Genomic DNA, 26,155 nt, shown 5'->3' with positions numbered 1-26,155 from the left:
TTCTGCAGAAAAAGAATGAGAGGAGGGGAAGAGAATGTCTGTGTATGGGGTAGGCAAGGAGGTAGTGAATGTAAAAACTGAAAAGAAAGGAGGTTCAGTCTGTTGACATATTGTATAAATCTGCCAGTGGCTAACAATAAACACCTAAAGGATGAGTTTGTCCAACAGAAATCTCTGAGGCATAGCACTGAATGGGAAATGAGCTAAACTGAGCAATGGGTATGTATTCTTGTGGACCCTGCTTACGATGGTATTTCATTACTTGCTACTAGGCAGAGAAATGAGAGAGAAATCAGCCAAAGCAGCCAGGTGAGTTCCAGCCAGATTAAACCATCAGAGAATACAGAAGATTTAAGAGAAAACTTCTGCTATCATACAGTACTGATATAAAGACAAAGGGAATTAATTTTAGTGACCAGAGTGCAGCACACACCATAAGAATGTAACACATATATCCTAATGTACGTATAACCTCTACTGAGTCTAAGAAGGACTCCAGAGCAAGGATATGTGTGTTATACTGTTTACCCATCAGGAAGTTGGAGCATCTAACTCCAAACCAACTGAGGCAGCAAACTGATAATCACAATAATGAGGTTCAGAAACTGACAGAGGGCCATGAGTTACAAGTCTTGTAGGTGTTCATTTAGTTAAGTTTAGGCTGAACTGGTCAGGGGTGAGTTCCTGGAGCAGATAGAAATACAATTGGTCTATGACTGTCTAGGGGTCTTGGTCAGGTTCAGGGATCCTGATAGGATTTGTTTTCTCTGCCAGTTAAAGAATCAAAAGGCAGGGAAAGTGTTGAGCAGGATAGGTAACAGCTTGATAAATTTCAACCACAGTAAACAGGAGGATATAGAATCAGTAATTTAGGAGTGGCTTTTATTGAGGGTGAGGAAACACGCATATAGCAAGCACAGAGAAAAAGGACCACCTGCAAAGCAGAGAGCAGATGTGAAAAGCTGAAGACATCAGCTTTGCCCTGGGGGCTGGAACTGTTAAAGTCCTTGGCGGGTCTTCTCTAATTTAGGGCTGATCAATTTGAAGAAAGGCAAGATGGCAGACTGACCAACTTGTTTTCATCTAACCTTGAACTGTTGAGCCAATTCATCACAGGGGCCCTACCTAAAAAAAAGAAAAAGCCCCTAAGACCTTTGTTTTAGCTGCAAGACTCTTGTTTGAGGTTCAGAGGATGGCGAAGAAGCCAGTCATTGTGGAAGTTAACTATCTGTGCTACCTATCATGGTCCCTCTCCCTATCTGTTTGCCTATGAAGGAGTCTGTCTAAGTCCTAGACCCTCTTCCCATGTAAGTTTGCCACACATTCGAGGTTCAGGTCAGGGAGGTACTTTCATGGTTTTAATCTAATTAGTTCATTGCTACAAAGGGCAGTAGTTCAACTTACAATGGTGTAGTCAAGAAATGACTACAACTTTACATTTGGTGCTAGGCCTTCATCTCTTCCTAGTCAAATTTGCAAAGTTCTCAAGTGGCACCCCAGGAGAAGCCCTTGCCTCAGCAGTGGCCTTCTCAGGCTTATCAAGAAGTTGCAAGCCATGAACTTGGTAATGAAGGGAGCTGATTGGCTCTGTGACTACTAAATTGAAATTTCTTTATTGGCTGATCAACACTGTCAGCATACTTGAGTATGGAAATACACAACCCCTGCGCACCCTTCCCACCCATATACCCTAGTAGAATGACTCCTGAGATGCTGACATGGAAAGACATGTTTTTCACTGTGTTTGCATCATCATCCAGCCTCACACAGAATTCCAGCAGAAAGCACTGTGCGAGCCAAAAGGTGTCTTAGTTAGAATTGTACTGCTGTGAACAGACACCATGACCAAGGCAACTCTTGGACAACATTTAATTGGAGCTGGTTTACGGGTTCAGAGACTCAGTCCATTATCATCAAGGCAGGAGCATGGCAGCATCCAGGCAGGCATGGTTCCGGAGAAGCTGTGAGTTCTAAGTCTTCATCTGGAGGCAGCTGGAAGAAGATTGGCTTCCAAGCAGCTAGAAGGAGGGTCTTAAAGCACCCCCTACAAACAGACAATGATGTCCTTTGTCCAACAAGGTCACACCTATTCTAACAAGGCCACACGCTGTGCCAAGCACATTCAGTCCACCACACAAGGCAATCTTAAACTGTCCTGGCAAGTTGGATCCTATCTCCTTCCATTCTCTAATACAAAATGGCAGGGGGAAACCAAGGCCAGCTGTAGCTTGACCTTGCCTACCCTAAGCTGGGCTCTCAGCTCTAAACTCAGAATATGTACATGACACAGAAAGTACAACCCTGCTTCTCTTCTCTGGTTAACATCCATTTCCAGATGCTCTTGTTGCCAGACCGTAAAGTCCAAAGTTCTCCACAGAGCACTTTAGAGCCTTTGACATATTCAGCTGGGCACAGCCAAGATGAACTGAATTTCACTGTGGCTCATTGGAGCTCCTTGGCACCAAGCAGCAGACTCTAATCCACATAACCGTGTCTTCTCGTCATCACTAGCGGTGATGATCCAGCCAGATTCAGTTCTTTGGCAGCAAAGAGGCAGTTACGTAGCAGGCCAGAGCGTGAGTGGTGGCACAGGATCCTGTCCTCTACCGCCAGGAGGCTCTTCAGAGGGTGATTTGGCTGGGTTTCCCTTGGGTTGGTTGGTTTCATTTCTGAGACAGACTTTCACACTATGGCTTAAACTGGCCTTAAACTCAACATTCTTCCAGCCGTTGCTTCCCATGTGCTGGGTTAGTAGGCATGAACCCCACGCCTGGCCTTAGTTAGGTTATTATTGAGGGATTTGCTTAACAGGCTTTCTTCCAGGTGGCCATTGTTTGGACATAGCTATTGTTTTGTTTTCTGAGCAACAGAAGATATTTCTAGAAAATTCCAGACATACTTTCTGAGGTCCATATTGTAAGATCCTTGAACTTTTGTCAATATTCTTATATACCTTTGTAGCGTATAGCTTTTGCTCCAGGAACAGGCTGTGCTACCAGCCCCCCTCAGATCTGTGGATGTAAAACACAGACACATACATTGCTCAATTTCAACCTACATTCTTGGCTCAATTGCTGGGCACTACTAATTTTCCGCAGCTAATGTACCCTTCCTAATACCTTAGCTCAGCACTCTAAATCTACTCTCAACTTTAATTACTCAGTTACCTTTAGTCCCAGTTCAACACCCTAACCTCCCACCTGGAAAAGTGGCCTATGGCCACTTGCCCAAGATCTTATATGGTTGGTTACCTTTTGTCCCTCTAAAGCATGGTGAAATTTTTCCTTCCTCCTCTTCATCTCCTCCCCTCCTTTCCAGGGACCCTGAAGTCCTGTCTCTTTCCTTCCACCCCACAATTGGCCCCTGGCATCTTTAGGGGTAGATCAAGAACCAATTGGGGAACAGAACCTTAGCATCGGACCCACCCCCTACATACTTTAAGTATGTAATGTTTTAAGATTAACATGGTTTTATTTAATTGGGCACAGACATGAAATTTCTGACACAAGAATTACTGCTAGTAGAAGGTGTGGCCAGGACTCAAGCCACCACTTCACACGTGTCCCTCATACTGCTTTCTTTTTTAAGAGTGCCAAAGCACATTAACTTCAAACGACACACATTGTAATGTGAGCAGAAATCCTTTCCCAAAAAAGGATGCAAAGTTCACTGACCCTTTGAACTTGCCTTTTTGGTTTTTTTGTTTGTTTGTTTGTTTGTTTGTTTTTGTTTTTTACTTATAAACCCAAATAAATACAAACTTGCTTTGCCATACACTAGCCTCTGGGGTTCCTACCTTCTCCAGACTGACCTTCTAATGGGCTAATACATACAAAAGACTTAGCTATAATGTGACAGTATTTAAAGGGGCATAAAACATGTTGAGAGTTCAGAGAAACAAGCTCACTTTGCCAAAGAAGTATTGATGCCCCTTGTCCTTGTACAAGGCTGCCAAAGGCATCCCAAAATAGTGTGAAATGTTACAAATAGAGTTGGCTCTACTGTGCACAAATAAAGCTGCAAAGGTCAAAATCAAATGGTATCTTAATTAAATATCTGTAAATTGCAACATGTCAAACTAGTCAATTGTAACTCCACTCTTAAGGAATTGTGTATAATTAAATTTAATGGAGGATGAAGATGAATTTTAATGAGTCATACAATGCAAAAAAAAAAAAACCCTCCAGAAGTTAAAGCAGGTAGTTTCCATGGGGATATTAATATTGCCTTGAAAGAGAGAGCAAAGTTCATCATTCACTCCAAAGGCCATGTTTCAGTGAGGACACTGGGGTGAAAGCCACAAAGGATACTTTCCAGGAAAGCAACCTGTAAATCCTGTCTTTGCTTTCCATGCTCTCTCTAAGGAGCCTTTAGTCTTATTGTTTTAAACTCCTACAGACCTACTTTCCATTTCAAAGACAAAACACCTGAGGCTGCATACTTTATAAAGACAACAGGTTCATCCAACACAATTTGGGGAGCTAAGAAGTCCAGCCAACATGACACTAGATTATGAGTCATACACACACAAATCCATCCCTACTCCCATGCTACATAGCATCATGGTAGAAGGTATGGCTTGAGTTCCTATAGGATAAAAATGATCACATGATGAGACAGGAAGTCACTAAAAACTAAGGACAGAGCAGACTTGCCTTTTTTCTTTCTTTTTTCTAACAATTACAGTCAGAGAACTAGCTGGTTACCATCACAACAAGTTAAGGGCCTTGTCTCAGAGGCTTCCCATTAAGCTCCAGCCTTAAACATCCCCCACCACTTAACATCACACACTAGAAACCTACTTGGAAAAGCCTTTCTTTTTCCTAATCTCTTTCCCCAGATTTTACTGATTCTATTAACTACTGGGTAATTGTCTTCAGATACTGGTAGGCAACTCAATTAACAAATCCAAAACAGACATTAGACACCTCAACCCTGCTCCCACTGCCTCTTCCCCTACAGCTCTCCTTTCTCAGGAAAGGACTATTATAAATCCACCCAGTTGCTCAGGACTCCTCTTTTCTGCCCCAAATCCAATTTAACAGCAAAGTACCACTGCTCTCACTTCCAAACTCGCTCTCTCAATGGCCCACTTCTACCTACTCCATGAGTCTTTAAGTGGCTTCTCTGCCTTTAGGCTGCACCTCTGTCTTCTCTTTTGTCCCTGTCCCATCCACACAGAGCAACCTGCCAGGTTTTCTCTCCCACTTGTTCAGAATAAAACCAGACTTCTCTGAGATCTTTCTGCCCTCACCTCATGATGCCTTTAGCCTCATACTCTGGCCTTACTAACTTTCTTTGTGTTCTTCAAACAAAATCAGTGTGTTTATGCTTCAAGATATTAAGTCTTAGTTTAAAAAAAATCTCATTTTTGTTATGGGATAATGTGTTACTGGGTCATGCTCACATCCTGTGGTACAATGGTGAGAGGAGCTGCAGGTCACCTCTCTGATGTGAGCTCAGCCACCTACCTTCCTCTTTCCATAGCCATAATCGCATGGCATTCTTGATTCAATTGCCTGTTTACTGTCAGTCAACTCCATGAGAACTGGTACTGCTCTGTCCATCCAGTCTGCAACCATCAAGATATGTAAGCATATCTTGTTTAATTATAATCTGTATAATAATAATATAACAAATAAGGAGGATAATCAATATTTTTTATAAGTCAAAAAAAACCCTTAGGATCCTTAAGAATAGTACTCTAGAGAGTCTATGCAAAGACACAGGGCCACTTGAAGGGCTGTTCAAGGAAGTGGCAGGCAGAGCAGGTAGGGTGTACAGCTGAAGTAAGGATTCATGGACCATTGCCCTCCTTCCATCTCCTCTTCACCAGAGCCATCACCCCTCTTGAGAGGCTAATTGACTTGCCCAAGGACCCCATAAGTCACCTCTTGGCTCCTCGCCAATGTATTTGAGAAGCAATCATTCAGAGAGAGTGCTGAGGAGGACATACCTGCTTTAGTCCCCCGAGGGCTAATGGCTGTTTTGAGCCAGCTAATGAAAGGCTAGGGGACTCAGCAGAGCTCAGTGGCCATGTGAACTCACACTAGAGAGGTGACCTGCAGCTTCTCCTTGCCATCATATCCCAAGGCTAGGGGGACCATGGCAAAGTAACATGTTATCCCATTACTGCAATCCTGTGAGTCCTGCTAGCAAACCTGGGGTAGCAAATTCTAGGTGTTTTCAAATAGGCTTCTGCTGCCTTGTGAAACATAGTGGTTACAAAAACAGTAAAAGATAAACTGTCAAGAAAGGGTAAGGCCTGTATTACATGTGGGACTGAATGACTTTAACATCGTGAGAGCCATCAAAGTGGTACATCATTTCTAAGACATGTGGATGTGAATTATCTAAAGGCACAATAGCAGCTGCAGCACCCACTGCTTTACACTATTTTTTTATTTTTATGTATAATTGTGAGGTTTAGGATGTGTGTGTGTGTGTGTGTGTGTGTGTGTGTGTGTGTGTGTAAGGCTGTCTGCATGGCTGGCTGGCTGTGTAGCTGTATGGCTATGTGGTTGTGGTACCCGCTAAAGCCAGAAGAGGGCATTGGATCCACCAGAATTACAGGCTGTTGTAAGCTGCCCTGCATAAGTGTTGGGAACTGATTCTCTGCAAGAGCAGCAAGCTCCCTTAACAGCTGGGCCATCTCTTACTTTATCCTGAGATAGCGTTTCAAGTAACCCCAGCTGACCTCAAAACACATCGTGGAGCTATGGCTGACCTAAAACTCCTTTATCTTCTTAGTCCCACTTCTCAAACACTGGCGTTCCAGCCTTGCTACACCACACCTGTCTTGATCATCAAGTTCATCAAGGACGAACCCTGAGGAACCAGGCAGCTGTGTACCAGTTGTTGGCCGACATAGTTAAAGTTAGTGGCTCTTTGGATCGAACAAATTGTTGGCAGCGAACAGCTTCAGCACTGCAATTGATAGCCTCTGAGTCTCATCCACCGGGATGCATGGTGCAGGGAGCACTGGCCATATGTTAACTGATGGTTTTAGGCCAAACACCGCAGTTCCTGCTGTGCTTTTTGTGGCCCTCTGAAACTGACCAGCCACAAGCAGGCCAGTTCACCACTGAGCTGTGCCTTTGTGTCTTTTCCTCAGTGAGCTGAGTTCCATGCAGTCATTTTCCAAGCCTATTTTCTTGAACACACTGCATAACTGGCTGTCTGTGGCAGACGGGCAGTGGAAGCAGACCCCTTCTCTGCAGGTCCAAATTGAAGTGGTTGCATGTTTCCTGATAACCTGCTAGGGGTCAGTGATTGAGGATGCTTCTTCCACGATCATTTCCTGGCAGAACAACAGCTTGTTCTCATGTTGGGATAGAATGGCCAGTTGTCCTCTAGAGGCCCTGTCATCAGTCAGGGCTTCTTACTGAGTCTCCTCTGATGACACAACTGTACCTTTCCTTTCTCCTGCCTCATCCCCTGAGTCCAGCTTACCAGGCAGGTGTTCCGTGCTGCTCCCACTGTGGGGAAGAGAGTAGATTGAACCTAGTGTATTCTGAATACCACTCATTATTTCTAAGAAATGGGTCAATGTCATAATGACCATCACAGAGAATCTGGAACGAGGCCGCCTGGCTTCAAATGCTAACTCTCTTGCTTACTAGCAGTGTGATCGCATGGGAAGTACAGATCACTGAATGTCTCCCCATTTGTGGAGTGGAATGGAATGGCTCTTCACTACTTCAACACCAAATTTAACATTCATTCATGATTCCTCCTTTCTGCTTATAGCCACTCCATAACCAAATCTAATCACCATACCTCTGGTTCTCTCTTAAATCTGTTCTCTTCCCTGCATCCTCTCCCACACTGGGTCAGCTATCTCCCTCCCCACTACCACTGGCCTGGGCCATCCTTTCATACCTTTGACAGATTCAGCTTTAAGGGAGAGAGGGAGAGGGAGAAGGAGAGAGAGAGAGAGAGAGAGAGAGAGAGAGAGAGAGAGAGAGAGAGAGAGAGAGAGAGGGAGGAAGGACACGGACACAAAACAAGATGTGAAAAGTCAATGTGAGCTCACTCCTCTCCTGCTGAAACCTGTTGATTCTGGTGCTACCAGAGCCATTAGCAAATCCCCACTTCTTTTGTCTCCATTTCTCCTGCATCCTTCCACTTCTTTCCTCTATGGCCATCCCTGGCCTTCCTTTGATGCATCACATTAGCCAAGTTTGTCCCTGCCTCCCATGACATGATAGCATTGGCTTTTTCTTACTATTGTATCTCTCATGCTTAGCGCTGTTAGCACCATCAAAGATTTGCTCAAGGGGTTTGGGGTGGATGGATGAATAGATGGATTAATGAGTACACTATGACACAACTGTCAGGTCAGGAAAAGAAAATGGTACTTCTGTCTTTCTGCCTCCTGTTTGGGAATAAGGAAGATGAGAATTAAATTAAGTAACATCAGAAATGGCAAATTATTGGCCAGGTAACTGCTGAATCCTTGCAGCCTTTTGTACATATTCCAAACTATTGGTGGAAGCAGTAAAGTCAGGAGGAGGCAGGAATTAGCAAAAGTTAATCTATGGGCTTGGAATATGAATATATATATATATATATATATACTCACTATAAATATATATATACCTACTCTAAATACACACACACATATATATTCTAAAGCTGGGAGTGGCCACACATATTGCTAATCTCAACCTCAGAAGCAAAGAAATATAGATATAGCATATAGCTCACTGGTAGAAAGCTCCTCTAGTATGTAACACCCTGGGATTAATCCCTGGCATGATTAAAAACAAGGAGAGAGAGAGAGAGAGAGAGAGAGAGAGAGAGAGAGAGAGAGAGAGAGAGAGAGAGAGAGAGAGAGAGAGAGAGAGAAGGAAGGAAAGGAGGGAGGGAGGGAGGGAGGGAGGGAGGGAGGGAGGGAGGGAGGGAGGGAGGGAGGGAGGAGAGAGAGAGAGAGAAGAGTATGCTACAAGCCTAAAGATTCAGACAGTATAATTGTAAGCATGGCAGTACTAGAGCACCTGCCCAGCTTGAGGACAGTGGGAGGTCCTGGGCTGTTCTATTCCCAGCTCTACAAAACAAAGCAAAAAGCTGCAAATGCCTCTTTCTCTACTTGCACCACTCAATAGCTATGATTTCTTTAAATCTGCTTTCTACAAAGGTCTATTTTCAATTTGTTCCCATAAACTACACAAAGTATAGCTTGCATCTATCCCGCTACTGGGTTAGCTTCTATTTTTCTTTCTCCTTAATCAACCCACTGCCTCCCCATTCTAGTGCTGCAGAATTCACACACAATGATCCTGGGTTGAAAAGCTGAAGGGCAAGCCTATGGGGCTCCCACAGACACAGTGAGAGACAGGCAGGTGGACAGGTGAGTCTTCTCAAACCATGCAGGATTCCTGGAGTTGGCTGGAAGAGTGTAAACCATAAGGTCTGTACCAGAAACATCAGTAAGTGGATTTGCACTGAGAGAGTCCCAAGCTTGCCACATCTCTATTCATGACACCCAGCAGAGTACAGAGGCATGAAAGCTACCTTCTGATATTAACCCATTCCTGCCCAGGATTGAGGATGCATATACTCTGAGCTTCAGGTCACTACAATCTGCAGAAGGCCAAGAGCACAAGGACCCTGTCTTGTCCTGAGAACCCCAGATATGTGGATGCTTCAAAACCACAGCTGAATCAAACGGTTATCAACCGAGGTATCAGTGGACCCTTGCCATCTCAGGCTAACGTATACACAGTTATAAAATACAATAGGCTGTTATATTTTAATAAATAGAACAATTTAATGAATTAAATGACGAATATGACATTTTAATAAAATAATCACCTCATCTTGCTGTACCTATCAGACAGAATCTACCTCTACCCTCTGTAAGTCCATGGAGGAGCATGCACTATAGCTTCCCCTTGTAATGGGAGACTCCCAGAATGTCTTTGCAGTGTTGGCACAGAATCCCAGAGAAAAGAGCAGTCTGAGTCTACATCAAGATGGTGACTGTCCCTCTGAAAGATTCTAAGAAGAGTGGCTGGCACAGAGCAGTGGTGTGTCAGAATTACTCAGACACTTCATTTGGTCTCTGTCAATCCCACCTCAGGATTTCTAATTCAGCCTGTTAGTCCCGCACTGAATCTGAGAATTCTGTCCCTAGTTGATACTGATGCCATTGGCCCCACCTTGAGAACCACCAACATGAGGATTAAATAACAGACCTACTAGTTAGCCTCAGAGACTGAGGTTAAGTCCCAGCTCAGTCACTAACCATGCATCTTTCATCAGTCACTTAATCTTTCTAGTCCTCAGCTTTTCTTGTGTTTAGAAGGGAAACAACAATGACACACCATTGCTGACACCCCAATGAAACACAAAGCATCCACAAGGTTCCTTTCCCCTACTACTGTCTCCCAATATGATGCTTACAATTAAGGAGGAACTTATTTTGGCCCAAGACTTCAATCCAAAATCAGCTAGATCCGTTGCTGTGTGACTGAGGCAGTAGGCATGGCAGGATCATGCTACAGAGGCTGCCTAACTCACAGTGTCCAGGAAGCAGAGAGAACTAGGAATTAGCTGGGGCAAGTGGTATCTTTAGCTGCAAGCTACTTCTTCCAATGAGGCCCTGCACCCTACTTTCTACCATGTCCTAATATCATCACCACATGCACTGATCTACTGATGAAGTTCATCCGCTGATGAAGTCAGACTCCTCAAGATGGAAACACTTTTCCAAAACCCACCAGGCAACAGCCAGGATTTTAAAATTTCAGACACAAACCATAACAGGAAACTGTAAGTGTGTCCCTGTCGGGGCTGCCATGGCAACCCTTGAGTAGTAAGCACTGTAGAGCCAATGCCTCCCTCCAGAGATGACCTGCCTACAGGCAATGCTAAGTGAATATCCAGGTGCTCACTTGACCTCCTTACAGAAAAAGCAGATATAAACCAACATTTCTCCTGCAGGATGCTGCTCACGTAGCTTTGTGACCTGACCATAAGAAATTAAGTTACCCGTCCCAAGCCCCACAGTTCATAGTAGGCAGAGCTCCTGAGTAAGAAAGGCATGTCTATCTATCACAGATGACCAATCACACATGCAGCTTTGCTGTATGAGTTTCCTACAGCTGCTGCAACAAATGACCACAACTTGGTACCTTTAATACAATACATATGTATTCTCCAGTCCTGGAGGTCAGTCCTTGGGTCTCACTAGGTCAAAGCAAGATGTTAGCAGGCTCACCTCCCATGCGACCCTAAAGTGACCTGTACCTTCCCTTCTCCAGCTTCTAGAGATGCATTGCTTGAATTCTTCGGCTCATCATTCCTTTCCCCATTGTCAAAGACAACAAAAGGGATTTAAATCCCCTCTTTCTGTTGGTCATTGCAATACTTACCTTCTTCTACAATCAAATGTCCACCTATTTCCTCCCATAAGGATGCTGGTGGTTATGCTAGTTCAGCAAATACTAATAATATCCCCATCTCAAGATCTTTAATGCAAGCACATCTGCAAATTAATTCTTTCCATGTAAGGTAATATTGACAAGTCTAGTTCCATATGCTTTTGTGGGGCATTATTTAAGCTCCTGAACTCTGATCCATCTTCTCCCTTCTAGACACCTTATTTATTTCCAGTAGTGAAATAGAAAGAGTAATATGCCGTCAGAGGAATATTGCCATTTGTTACCCACTGAATCACTAAAAAAATGTCCACTAGGTTGCTAAATACTTCCTGCTACACTGTTTTACATTGGACTTATTCACTCAACAAACACTTACTATACAGTAAGCCTTGGGGTATAATGCAGTAAAGAGTTGAGAGATACCCTAACTCTCTGGTTCTCATGCTGTAATAAAGACAAATAAATGGAGGAGGTGGGTGATTCGAGGTTTAAACACATATGATCAGAAAAAACAAAAACAAAACAAAAATCAAAACAAAATGAAAGCCAGGTGTGGTGGAACATACATTTAATCCCAGCACCCGGGAGGCATAGGTGGATCTCCGTGAATTCAAGGCTAGCCTAGTCTACAAATTGAATTCTAAGACAGCTAGGGCTGTTACATAAAGAAACCATCTTGGGGGTAGAAGAAAGGAAGGAAGGGAGGAAGGAAGGAAGGAAGGAAGGAAGGAAGGAAGGAAGGAAGGAAGGAAGGAAGAAAGGAAAATTCTACACTGCTTCTTTATTAGCAAAGTATAGGTGGCCTGGGCTGGTAGTAAGAGAAAGCTGAGACAGGAGGCTAGAGAACAGGGAAATTCAAAACAGTTTGGAATACCTAGGAAGTGCTAGAAATGTTTATACACTAAGCTAATGCCTCGGGTACACAATTAAAGAGATGTCCTGAGGGCAGGGTGACCCTAGATGCCATGTTAAGGAGTCTGGATTATAGTATGTGCTGCAGTGGGGAGTTGATCCTCTTGCTCTTCTGGCCCCTGCAGTGGTCTGTGGATCTTTGCAAGGAGTCCTGAAAGCTTTAGCCTCTTTTAAGACACTTAAATACCAAACTCCCAGAAACATCCCTGCACAGTGGCTCCAGTTCCTTCAAGAACCTCTTGCCTTTCTTCCTCATTGAAACCTTTATGATTCGTATTTGCATAACTTTGCTTTAAGAGCCTTGTATTAGAGTGACCTGTCAACCCTCAGAATCTCACTTTTAAATCATTTGTTCTTAAAGATATTCCTAAGCCCTTGGATTCTATTTTATCCATTACTTTTGTTGTTGTTCTTCTTATATGAAAATCTTTAAAAAGCACAAATAATGTGTTAACTATTGGACTATTAGGGAGTAATGATGCCACTTGCTTGTGCTTGTTGTGAGTTCGTTCAACCTGGGTAATTTTGCTGGAACTGACTGATGGCAGCTGTGACATGTCCTTAGTGGAACTATCTCCTTCCCTAAACACATGGCTCCTGGTCTGTTTTGCCACGAACTGGCCTCAGTCGGCCCCTCAATCCACGGGAGAATCTGGGTCCTCGTACAGGTGGGCAGGAGTCAGCAAAAAGGTGACAAGCAGACACAAACACAAGGGAGTGTTGTATCTGAATGTAATTTCTCAAAGCGAGCACCACATTTATAATGCAGAAGAAAAACAAGAAAGCTAGGTGATACAACAGCCAAGGTACTTTTAGATGCATAATGGTTCTTTAAACAAAACAAAGAAAATGCATATATAAAAAGCTTGTGGGAACCAGGCAGTGTTTACAACTGAGATAGGAACAGCCCTATCTAAAATCAGCTAATCACAGGAGCCAGGTGAAAGCTCTGATGCAATGCAAGTCTATTGTCAAACCCACCAAAAGGGGTCCCTTAGTAAATACCTAATTGTGATATTCCTCTGAGCCTAGTGAAAAACATGTACCAGGGGAATTCCGTTCTATTAACCCTTTTATGAATAATACAATACTTTAGTTCCTCATAAAACCACAACCCACCTTCTTTCTACTATTATGTAATAGAGACTGCCATTCATGTCTGTAATGAGAATTTTAAGTTTACCATTTGGAACTAGCCCTGAGAATACTAGCTTCTATCTGGCAAATTGAGGTGCCTGATTACTGTCAACACTGGGGCATTTCGTCTGGATGAATAACATTCTTACGAAATTCCAAGCCCAGGGTCAGCTCAAGGACTGCCTAGGACATTGGTAAAAGCCAAGCAGTTGAGTTCAACCTGATTTAGGTATTAGTAAAATTATTTCTTGGAGGCACCTATAATAAAACAATACTAAAAGAAAGCACACAGATCCATATACCGACTAATGCAGAGACAGGTTTAGAGCATTCGTGCCAAAGTTCCAGGAGACTGAGTTTCCGTGAAATTCTTTGCCTTAGGACTGCATCCAAGCCTTTAGGCCTGTCACGCAGTTTTCACTGGAGTGGGTGTGGCACCGTTTCATCCTTTGAAACATAGCATCCCTCTCTACAATACTTTTGCCAACTGAGAACATTTGCTCTATGAATTTTGATAAATTAGTACTGAACTTCTGTGCTGGAGAAGTATTTTGTATTTAAACCTGAATTTGTTGCAGGCATGTCTAGAAAAGTGGCCACGTTTTAGCGAGGCTATTTCAGGCCTGAGTAGCAGAGGATTAGGCTCCTGTGAAGCCTGTGTCCATCTAGTCTTCTGCATTCGAGACTACGTGCTGCTAACTTAACCTGCCATCTACTCCGGCTTAACATGCATACCAGCTTTTGAGTCTATTCTGAATCCCACTGTGCTCAGCTTGCAGCCCCTTGTCTATGGTCACTTCCTCCAGTACCCACTTATTCTCTGGTTAGCTTTCCAATCCATAGCATCTACTAACCACAGTAGATCCATAGTAGCTAGTCACCGCACTAATCAATCAAAGTTTGTAGAATTGTGTTTGTGATTTAATTTTGATTTGCATTATATATCAAATAGTGCCTGGAACATGTTAGGTTCTCTATAATTACATGCTTAGTGAATTAATGAGTCTCTTTTAGTAGGGCTTCCAGCTATTAGGTAACCGTTTTTGTTTTATTTTTTATATTTTCCTTTAAACTCCTAACTTGCTACATGTCAGCTTACTTATTTACCATAATATTTTAATCAGTGTATCACATGACAAATAGTGCTCTGTGTCCTGGGAAGTAATTGCTAGCTACGAAGAGCAGTAGATCCCACAGGGTTGAAGCCTGTGTACAGACTCACGCAGCCCTGAGGAGCACAGCAAGTCGCCGCAGCTGTATAAGTGAGCAGTAGGACAGAGTCTCTGGGGCTGCCACAGGGGAGGTGACTTTAAGTTGTTCAGAAGGAGAGGTTTTCTGGTGAAAGAAAGAAGGGAGTAAGAGCAAACCAAATACATACTCTAAGTGGGAGACTGTTTAAAGAGCTTGGGAATCCCAAAGTCTCTAAAAGCATAAGGAAGTGACTTGGGTGGCCTCCCGGAATCTGACAAGGTGACATTCAAATTCAAGAAGCTTACTTGGGAGCGGAATAGAATACCAGTGGTGATGTGTGTTCAGCAAGAAGGAGGAGAGGGTGGCCAGTGAAGGTTATGTTGTCAAACCAGTTGCTACAGGAGAATAATAGACCACAATGCTATAGGAAACATTCAGGGCCTCACAACTACCTCTCTGGAGGGGTGATGATACCGGGATCTTCACACTCACAATCTTCACACACACAATCTTCAGTGTGGGTTGTAGACATTCCTCTGGGTAAATCCCTCCTTCCCTGGTACACCATGTGTGCCTGGCAGCTTTCTTCTGGGGTAAGTTGCAGCAGATTCTCTTTCTTTGAAACATTTTTCTAAACACGCATATGGTGATGTCAAAGGTAGGTCCCAAGTATCCTGAGTATGCTGTAGTTTGCAAGGGATTTCTCAAAAGAAACGATCAGAAGGCAAAGCCAGGAACTGATTTGGAAGGCCCCTGTAAGTCACAGAACTTTATTCTGCATGGAGGCAACAGTGCTGGAGAATTTTAGGTAGGAGGGTTGTCCTTGTCATAGAATTTGAATTTGTGGCTGAATGTGATGGTTCAAACCTATTACCCTACCACTCAAGAGGCTGAGGCAGGAGGATCACTGCAAGTTTGACATGGGTCCTGGTTGCATAAGGAGCCCCAGGTCAGGCTGAGTTTCAAATAATAATTGGGGTTTGTGACAGACCATTCCATCCACAGTGTAAAGTACAGCACTGGAAGTATGAGTGGGAGGAAACAATGAGAAAGGATTGTTTCTCTATCTCTATGCTGGCCTTAGGTATGGTGATGTCACACACCTAGGATATGGAGGGATATGAGCATGGCATCAAGATGAGGTGTGTCTTAGTTAGGGTTTCTATCACTGTAAAGAGACACTGTGACCTCGGCAACTCTTATAAAGGGAACTATTTCATTGGGGCTGGCTTACTGTTTCAGGGTTTAATCCATTATTGCCATGGTGGGGAAGCATGGCAGCCTGCAGGTAGAAATGGCCCTGGAAAGGTAGCAGAGTTCTACATCTTGATCACCAGGCAACATGAAGTGAATGCCACCCTGGGCATGGCTTGAACACCTGACCTCAAAGCCCACCTTCAGTGGGCTTCCTTCAACAAGGTCACACCTGCTTATAATGCCACATTCTGTGGGTCTTTGGGGAGTTTTCTTTCAACCTGCCACAATATGCCTGATGAACATGGAGATTGTAGTGTCCTGGAAAGCATCCAAGTGGAGACTACAGAAAGCAGAGGAGGAAGGATCGGTGAACTCGGGGAAAGACCTAAAATGAGAAGAGCTGTACACCAACCATTACTGTCAGGAGATCTTGGGACAGAGGAATTAGGAGGTCGTGCAGGGGATGAAACTCCCAACATTTCCGATAGCAATCCTCTGACCAATCTGGAAATGACATGGCTTCTCCAATCCCTGGGTACTAGTTTGCCTTCATTTCTCTTCTTGCCTTCCCAAAATGATAATTTTCCTCCCTGTGTGCACAATTGGGTATAAGCCAAGCACAAGATGAATTGTGGAGTGTGTGATCGAGGGCAACCTGATGAACTCAAATTATCATCTTCTTCCCATGTAAGCTGGGGTCCTGGAGGAAGGGACCAGCTTGCCTGAAGTAAGGTACTTTAATAGAGTTCGCAAAGCTCACTCATCTGCCCACAAAGGCAAGCTTGGGAGCACTGTGTGCTTAACCTGCTGACACTCATTTGTGCATGAGACTCGGCTGCTGATTAAGAGGCAAGTTCCCTTGGGACCACCTTTCAGAATACTCACAAAATCCAAGAGGCTGAAGCCACAGTGATAACAGCTCTTTGTAACTATTTACCTTCCTGCTTCCGTGTGGCTGTGACGTTGTCTACAGATGTATGGCCTTTCTGCCAAACAGTCATGCTGGCTGAGGATGCGACAGCCTCTCCATGGGGACAGGCAGGTGATGACACTTCTTTCATGGACTTGGCATTCTTGTATGATACTTTATCTGGCAACAGTGAGCTTAGCTCCTGATTGTTTATAGTGAGCCTTTAGGGTTGTGAATGCCTGCCCTGTATTCACGGGTTGTGAATGCCTGCCCTGTATTTCCCTCGATCAACTCTTGTTAAATGTGTGTCAGAGACAGAACACAGCAATCCAATTAGAGCAGGTCTCAAAACAGTCACTGTGAAAGTGCTGCCGATGGCATGTGGGCAAGAGGATAAAATGATTCCAGGACCTCAGGGTAACAAATTACTGGCCAGATCATCCCAGCCAGGTTCCCTAATATTCCCAGGCTCTGGCAATGCTACATATCATTTCCTTACTGATTAAAGTTCAAACCCATGAATGTTAGTCTTCTCTCTCCACTCCCTTCTTATATGTAGGCCATTAACATTAATACCAATAATAATAGTAATAGCATTTATTCACTATCTGTTATATGCCAGGCACAATTTATTCTGAGTACTTTTAATTCTTCAACAAACCACGTACTTATCAAAATAGCTTTTGAGGAAGGACTGTGCTGTGATTTGGAAACTGAATATCTCTAAAATGACTGTGCTTTGAAGCAACGGCCTCTATTATATGTCACTACTAGAAGGAAGCAGCCTCTTGTCTTGCAGACACAGAGTGTCATATAAAGAAATTAGGTCATTGGGGCCATGGTCTTAATGGGTACTGATACCCTGGCCACTGACTAGTTTTCTTTTCTTTTCTTCCTTTCTTTCTTTCTTTCTTTCTTTCTTTCTTTCTTTCTTTCTTTCTTCCTCTCTCTCTCTCTCTCTCTCTCTCTCTCTCTCTCTCTCTCTCTTTCTTTCTTTCTTTCTTTCTTTCTTTCTCTCTTTTAATTTCCTGGTCATCATGAGGCTACCAGGCTTCCCCTGCCATGCATTTCTTCCTTGGTGGACTGTGCTGCTATATGTCCAAAGCAACTCAAAGCATGGCCCAAAATAAATGTTTTCCCCTCCTAAGGGTTTTGGGCCAGGTATTTGGTCATAGTGATTGACAGTTGACCAAGAGTTCATTATTATCACATTTTATAGCTATGGAAGCAAGAGGTACAAAAGCTAGGCAGCTAATCCAAAAATCACACATATAAAAGTAACTTTTATTCAACATATTTAATTGTTGTCTCAGAGGCTTACTGCTGAATAAGCTCACACTTTCCAGCGCTTTCTGATCTCTGGCTGACTGGTTCAACTCAGCTGTTCTGACCCAAACTCCTCTCCAAGACGACTGATTCAAACTGGCTTCCCTTAGCTTCTCACAGAATTGTTCTGCTTGACCTCAAACTAACTCTGGCAATTTGTTCTAATGGCTGGGCTCCTCCTTACTCTCTGACTTCTGTCGCCTCTGCTGACCTGCACTGAGCTGCATGACCTCACCACGGATGAACTCAACTGCACCGAGCTCACTGTACCGGCTCCCAACTCACTGACTCTGCTCTCTGCACTGTTCTTATTAAATAGCTTCTCTTTCCTGTGATATTCTCATGATAGCTGGGAAGAGCCTATCTCTGACTCATCAAATCTTTCTTATCCACAATCCCTATTGTACTGGCTGGTTTGGGGTGTCAACTTGACACAGGCTGGAGTTATCACAGAGAAAGGAGCTTCAGTCAGGGAGATGCCTCCACAAGATCCAGCTGTAAGGCATTTTCTCAATTAGTGATCAAGGGGGAAAGACCCCTTGTGGGTGGGACCATCTCTGGGCTGGTAGTCTTGGGTTCTATAAGAGAGCAGGCTGAGCAAGCCAGGGGAGGCAAGCCAGTAAGGAACATCCCTCCATGGCCTCTCTATCAGCTCCTGCTCCTTGCCCTGCTTGAGTTCCAGTCCTGACTTCCTTTGGTGATGAACAGCAGTGTGGAAGTGTAAGCTGAATAAACCCTTTCTCCCCAAGTGCTTCTTGGTCATGATGTTTGTACAGGAATAGAAACCCTGAATAAGACACCTATCAAACCTCCATTTCCTCAAATGTGGGTTGAAACCCTTGTTCCATCCATGCCAATCACTTGCCCTCCTCTAAATGCCTTGTTCATCTCAGACTCAAGCCCTTGTGCTCCCTCCCCTCTCCTCAAATAGCCTCCATTTTCCTTTTTACCCACTGGTAAAAGGTTTGAATAGGAATGGCCCCCATAGACTCCTGTATTTAAATGCTTGGTCTCTAGGGAGTGGTGCTATTAGAAGGTGTGGCCTTGTTGGAGGAAGTACATCATTGTGAGTGCTTCAGGCTTTGAGGTCTCAGAAGCTCAGGTTCACTTCCTGCTGCCTGCCAATCAATATAGAACTCTTGGCTCCTTCTCCAGAACCATGTCTGCCTGCAGGCTACAATGCTCCCCACCATGATGATAATGGACTAAACCTCTGAGTCTGTAAGCCAGTGCAGTGCCAATTAAAAGTTTTCCTTTATAAGATTTGACATGGTCGTGCTGTCTCTTCACAGCAATAGAAACCCTAACTAAAAGGACCACTTAAACATATCCATCTTTTCAGGTCCAAGTCAACCATATTGAAGTTCAACTAGCAAATGACCTTAATGAATTTCCCCCAAAGAACACAAAACAGTCCAGTTCCAGTCTCTGATTCCTACAGTGAACCCAAAACTGAGCAAGAAATCGCCCTTTGCTTTCAGGGGGATCCAATCAAGACCAGCTGCTCTGATCTACACTCTTAGTTTTGAGGGTGTGGTGTCTTATGTTTTGGATTATTGAAGTGAACTGAGTCTGTGTGGTTGATGAAGGACAGGCACACCCCAGAAAATGACCTGGAAGCAAACAGCTCTGAACCACATGACTGAGGTATCTAAGATGGCATGTTCACCCCTAATGAGTCCTTACTCAGAATTTCCCGATAGCCACTGCATCTGAAACTAATTGTATTACATTCCCTTGGGAGCAGACATATGAGGTGCCATGTTAGGTGGTTCTGGAGCATTCAGGGTCCAGCCCATGCCTTTCATCTGCATTCAGTCAGCACGGTGGGCTGAGGTAGCCTGTTGTTCTCTGGAAACTTGGTTCCTTGATCCTTCCCTGAGGCCGAGCTGATGAGTCAGGTTCTCCTCCCCTGCCCAAATCGCTCTGGCTGCTGTCTGACCTGCTTTGACTCCTCTTTGCTTTCAAGACTGATCTTGATAGTCATCTTAACTGGATTTTACATGGTGAGATTCGCCTAGGGCCTCGAACTCTCCAGGAGAGGCCCAATCCTTTGCTCTCTTCACCACCACAAGCCAAAATGTGCAGGGACAGGCTTGGGGAGAGCTTCCTGTGGACTGGATAACTTGGATGCTTTGGCCCATGCAACCATCTAGTGTCATTTAGGTTGTCATTTTCTAAAGATGAATTTGTAAAAGATCAGCATTTACTATGGGCTAGAAATGACCACTTCCTCTAGTAGCAGGAACAGAAGATGTACGAAGTGGCTAAAGGAGAAGAGGCAGGAGAAAGCTGTGACTGTGTTGTTTGGTGATTATAAATCCAGGCACTGGGTAGAATGATAAAAGAGACTTTGGTGCCAATCAAACATGGCCACTGTTGCTTTGTTATAAAATCAGTAAGGGAGTTAATAATAATTTCAGTCCAGTCTTCTAAGTGCTTTCCCGAGAGTTGTGCTAGGGACTTTTCTAGGAGTTTTGTTTATGTTTACCCATGTACTTCTAAGCCAACAACAGTGCGAGAACAGTTTCTGTTTCTGGGCAGAGAAATGAACAAGGAAGCACAGAGTTGAAACAATGCCCTCATTTTGAGATGTCAAAGAAAGGTGAACTGTTCAGAACCACCAGAAAGTGATGAAGAATCGTCAAGTGCTTGCGGTCAAATGCAAGGCCCTGGACTTGATCCCCAGCAAATCAAACAAACTATCAAGAGTGGGAGAAGGGAGGTTGAAACTTGAGTGCCTAGACAGACTATTTTCCTCTCATGTTGCTTATCTAAGAGCCCCCGCTGTGCTCACGGGGGGGGGGGGGGCAAGAACTAAGATTGATCGGAGCACATGCTAGAGTTCTATTCTTTTCAAAGCATTTTTCAAAGACAATCTCATGTAGCACAGGCTAGCCTTAAACCCATCATTTAGTCAAAGATGATTTTGAACTCCTGATCCTCCTGCCTCTATCTCCCTAATTCTGGGACTATTGGCTAGTATCAAAGCCAGAATTTCATGCCTGCTGGGCACTCTACTAACTGGGCAACATCACTAGCCCTTGAAACACTAGCACTTGAAGTAATGGGTAATTTAATTATTCTGACCTCTTTTTTAAAAAACACCTGTGATTATTTCTATCCTACAAATAAATGGACTAGGGCTCAGAGAGGTTCTATAACATGGCCAACAGAGTTCACATGCCTAGGCAGGGAAGAGGTAGAATCTACATTTAGGAAATCTCCATGTACATCAAGTATTTAATCTGAGGGGGCATTATTCTCTAAGAGGGGAGAGTACTGCTCAAAATCACCAAAGCACAGAGTGGAAATGAAAAGAAACTTGATGAGAAGCGGGCATCCTCCTTTTGACAGGGTCACACAGACTCTAGCACCAGGTAATAGTGCTTCTAGACAGTCTCAAGCTACAATCATTGAAACTATACAGAAGAACAGGACATGGTAAACAGGGGAAAAGTGGAGACTCTGAGTCCAGGATTCTGACTCTTCAATATTGCCTTCCCCACCCCACCTGCTCCTGTATACAGCTCACATAGGCATGGATCTGCACATACAACAGTGTCCTCACTCTCATGCTCACCTGGTTATAGGCTCCATCTCATCCAAAGAGAACAATATACAATGTCACAGCTGTGTTCATAGATCAATACATGATCTTCATAGCTGCCAAGTAAGAAAATAGATATCATCTTTCCACCCAAAGAGTCAAACGTTGGTAATCCCAGCATTTAGGAGATCAGGACTTCAAGGTCACTCTTGGCTACTTCAAGAGTTCAAGGTCAGCCTGGGTTATATGAGACCTAAAATCCAGAGTTTATACATTCATACATACATAAAGTAGTCCATGACTAATGACTACCCTATAGAGGGATGGAGCATCCTAGAGGGTAGCCTCCTCTAACAGCTCTGCCCATTTCAGAAAGACTTTGACCTCAGCCACCTGAGAAGACTACATCTACAACTCTGTAATTTTCCACAGCAAAATTTAAGACAAGCTGATTTCACTCTGATACAGAGAGTCTGTCTCCAAGGGCAGTTAACAAAATAAATAATAAATAAAATAACTTGTGTAGGCTGCATCTTGCAGCTCAGTTGCTTTGAGAGGTCTCTGTCTTCAGCCCACGGGGTCATTCATTTTCACTGCCTCATTGCCACCCACGGATGTAGCCAATACATTCTCTAGTTCCTCTTGGGAATGGCAGAAAGAGCATAATTTGGAATACAGTCTGACAGGGTTTGAAGAATGTTTCGGAAGTTCGATTCTGAGGACTGAATTCTTAATTCTGACAAATGAAGCTTTGAGTGACACTAGCCACATTGTTAACAGAAATGTAATGGTGTGACGGTGTGATGCAATTAAAGTTTCTGGTAACCATAGCATTTGGCCATCCACTGTGCAAGGTGTTTGAGGTCTGATTGCCCACTTGATCCCCACCACATGCCATGAGAGGTTATTCTCCACATTTCACAGAAGAGGAATGTCAGGAAAATATGTGTTTGGTTAATTTGGGACAGCTGGAGAAGAGACTGAGAGACCAAGCCCAGGTCGGGCGACTGCAGGCTTTCCTCATTTGCAGAGCACAAAGCCTCCTGTTCTGCTGACACACAACACTGACTGGTCTTTAGTTTTCTATTTACACTCTTGGACTGTTTGGAAGAGCACAGCATGGTCACTCCCAGTGGAACACATGGTAACCTGACAAATGGCATGGACATGTTTCCTTAGTCACCATCTGAGGTTCCAGGCTCCTCACAAATCTGTCACTAGATAAGCTGTAGAACAGCGCCCATGCCTGTGGTGATGCTGATAGCTACCCAGTTAAAGGCTAAGTTGTCGACTGCCAGAGCTGGGCTGGGCCACAAGGGTGGGACTGGGCATGGAATTCTGCTTTCCCCAGGATTGTTCGTTCCTCCTCTGCCTGAGACACTGGTGCACATGAAGCCAGGTCAGTGAGAGACTAGAGGAGTGCTGGGGAGCAAAGGTAAAACCAGCATGTCCTTTGCATTGAGGTAGAGAAATGGGGTAATTTGAAGACATCCTGTGATGGAGTGGGATGGAGCAGCTGTCCTAGCTCATGATCACGTTGATGACAGCAGGTTGGAAGGTTCTTTGAATTGCTGTGGAAATAAAAGTGTAGGAACACACATTATCCATGTATCATAACTTGAATCACAGCGTGGAACACTTTGTTCTTACTCCACTCTGTAGGAAGGACTTAAAGCTTTAACCATCTGTACCCTAGCTCTCTTGATGAGGTCAGAAGTGTTTGATATGCTTGCTCCAAGGTCTATACTCCTAATAGTGTCACCTGCTATCATCTCTCCAAAGAGGAACGAAATGGCATGCCCCTTGATAGCAGATGCTCCCCTGAGATTAGAGTATTACACATAGTAATTTTCTACAGGATGCCCTGCCTCTTGCCCTCTAGCATCTTCAGTGAGAAGTGTTCACCTCCTTGGCCTCAAACTTTGCCAGTCACACACATCCTCAGACCTTCCACTGTCCAAGATGGCCTATCTCTTGCAGTTGTACAGGCTTTCCAAAAGGTAGGAAAGAAGAGGAGAGGAGGAGAGGAGAGGAGAGGAGGGGAGGGGAGGGGAGGGGAGGGGAGGGGAGGGGAGGGGAGGAAGGAAGGGGGGAGGAAGGGAGGGGAAGGAAGGAAGGAAGGAAGGAAGGAAGGAGGAAGGAAGGAAGGAGAAAGAAAGAAAGAAAGAAAGAAAGAAAGAAAGAAAGAAAGAAAGAAAGAAAGAAAGAAAGAAGGAAAGAAAGAAGGAAAGGAGAAGAAGAAAGTGTTGATCAAATTATAGTCCCTAACTTCTGTTATGGTGCACCAAAACTCTGACAGTCCCTCAGTATGCATCAGATACCATATCTTCCCCTCTCTGAGACCGGGGTTTTGTGACTACAAATAGAGCAAGCCTTTGAGGATAAAAATCCACACTGAGTAGAGAAAATGAGTACACCATTAGACCCTGTAAAGATTCTAGTATCACTTACAGGAATAGAAAGAGAGCCCATTCAACAGTTAGGAAAGTCTACACGCCTGTCTGCAATGGCTCTCACCGGCTCGTATGACTGAATGCTCAGCCTCTAGCTGGTGTGCTGTTTTGGAAGGCTAAAGAACTTTTGGAGTTGAGTCACTCTGGAATTACTCTGATTTCTGGTCTGACAATAAATGAGAAGTTTCTACGTCACAGTCCCACCACTGGGTGATAGACTGCAATCTCTGAAACCCAAGCCAAAACAACTCCCTCCATTAAAATAGAGGCTGTGCACTCTGAAGATGTGTAATGGACAGATGTCCACTGCATTGTCCTCATCCCCAGGACATGATAAGTTTGCAAGTTCACTGTGTTTCACTGCAGATAACAATCACACTCATGCCTTTTTCTCTCCTTGACTCTGATTTTACTTCACTGTCTACCCCCATAATTGACAGGAGCTGAACACATTAACAGGCTACAGGGCACAGGGGCTGACAAGATGGCTCAACAGGTAAAGGCACTTGCTACCAAACTTGACAACTGGAGTACAGAGTACAATCCTTAGAACCTACATGGTAGAAGGAAAGAATCAATTGCCTCAAAGTGTACACACACACACACACACACACACACACACACACGAATAAAATATTTGGGTCTCATTTCAAAAAGAAAAAGAGTGGGATACGTTGAAATAGTACACACATGGAATGGCTAAGTTGAGTTATTAAGATATGTAGGGCCTCCACTTGTTTTCTGGTGAGAGACTTCCCCTGTATTCTCTAAGGTTTTCAGATATCCAGTCCAATGTTGTTAATCACAATTCACAAGCTGTACAGTAAAGCTCACAAACTCATTCCTCTAACTAATTGATCAGCCTCTGCCCATCTTCCTCTCCTTCAGCCCCTGGCAACCACATTCCTCTTTCAGTCTCTGAGTTTCAGTATTGTGGACTGAACATTAAGGGCTATGAGACTGAGTTCCCCTGCCAGTGCCTGTTCAATCCTACTACCATCTCCCTAGGACTTAGAGTGAACATTCCCTAACACAGAGGTAACACTAAAGCTATTTTTTTTCTTTTTCCAATTTTTTATTAGGTACTTTCTTCATTTACATTTCAAATGCTATCCCAAAAGTCCCTTATACCCTCCCCCCCCCCTGCTTCCCTACCTACCCACTCCCACTTCTTGGCCTGCTGTTCCCCTGTACTGGAGCATATAAAGTTTGCAAGACCAAGAGCCTCTCTTCCCAATGATGGTCGACTTGGCCATCTTCTGCTACATATGCAGCTAGAAACACGAGCTCTGGGGGTACTGGTTAGTTCATATTGTTGTTCCACCTATCAGGTTGCAGACCCCTTCATCTCCTTGGGTAGTTTTTCTAGCTCCTCCACTGGGGGCCCTGTGTTCCATCCAATAGCTGACTATGAGCATCCACTTCTGTATTCGCCAGGCACTGGCATAGCCTCACAAGAGACAGCTACATCAGGGTTCTTTCAGCAAAATCTTGCTGGTGTATGCAATAGTGTCTGCATTTGTTGGATGATTATGGGATGGATCCCTGGGTGTGGAAGTCTCTGGATGGTCCACCCTTTCGTCTCAGCTCCAAACTTTGTCTCTGTAGCTCCTTTCATGAGTGTTTTGTTCCCAATTCTAAGAAGGGGTGAAGTGTCCACATTTTGGTCTTCATTCTTCTTGAGTTTCATGTGTTTTGCAAATTGTATTTTGGGTATTCTAAGTTTCTGGGCTAATATCCATTTATCAGTGAGTACATATCATGTGAGTTCTTTTGTGATTGGGTTACCTCACTCAGGATGATACCTTCTAGATCCATCCATTTGCCTAGGAATTTTGTAAATTCATTGTTTTTAATAGCTGAGTAGTACTCCATTGTGTAAATGTACCACATTTTCTGTATCCATTCCTCTGTTGAGGTACATCTGGGTTCTTTCCAGCTTCTGGCTATTATAAATAGGGCTGCTATGAACATAGTGGAGCATGTGTTCTTATTATCATTTGGAACATCTTCTGAATATATGCCTAGGAGAGGTATTGCTGGATCCTCCGGTAGAACTATGTGCAATTTTCTGAGGAACTGCCAGACTGAT

At 43.9% G+C, this 26,155-nt stretch overlaps 1 protein-coding gene and 1 long non-coding RNA gene across 8 annotated transcripts in view; one reads left to right on the top strand and one right to left on the bottom strand.

Moving 5' to 3' along the window:
- The window catches only part of Pcsk5 (proprotein convertase subtilisin/kexin type 5), a 405,399-nt gene that overhangs the window by 279,859 nt on the left and 99,385 nt on the right, over positions 1-26,155 (top strand). The window lies entirely within an intron of this gene.
- On the bottom strand, positions 2,964-21,806 carry Gm41813. The gene is made up of 3 exons (XR_877744.2): positions 21,644-21,806; positions 5,472-5,616; positions 2,964-3,011 (listed from the first exon to the last, which is right to left on the bottom strand). It is a non-coding gene; the product is annotated as a predicted gene, 41813 (long non-coding RNA).

The sequence above is a fragment of the Mus musculus genome, chromosome 19 (assembly GCF_000001635.26).
Source record: "Mus musculus strain C57BL/6J chromosome 19, GRCm38.p6 C57BL/6J".
Taxonomy (NCBI): Eukaryota; Metazoa; Chordata; class Mammalia; order Rodentia; family Muridae; genus Mus; species Mus musculus.
Note: the sequence above shows the minus strand (reverse complement) of the source record. Positions and strands in the feature narration are given on the sequence as shown.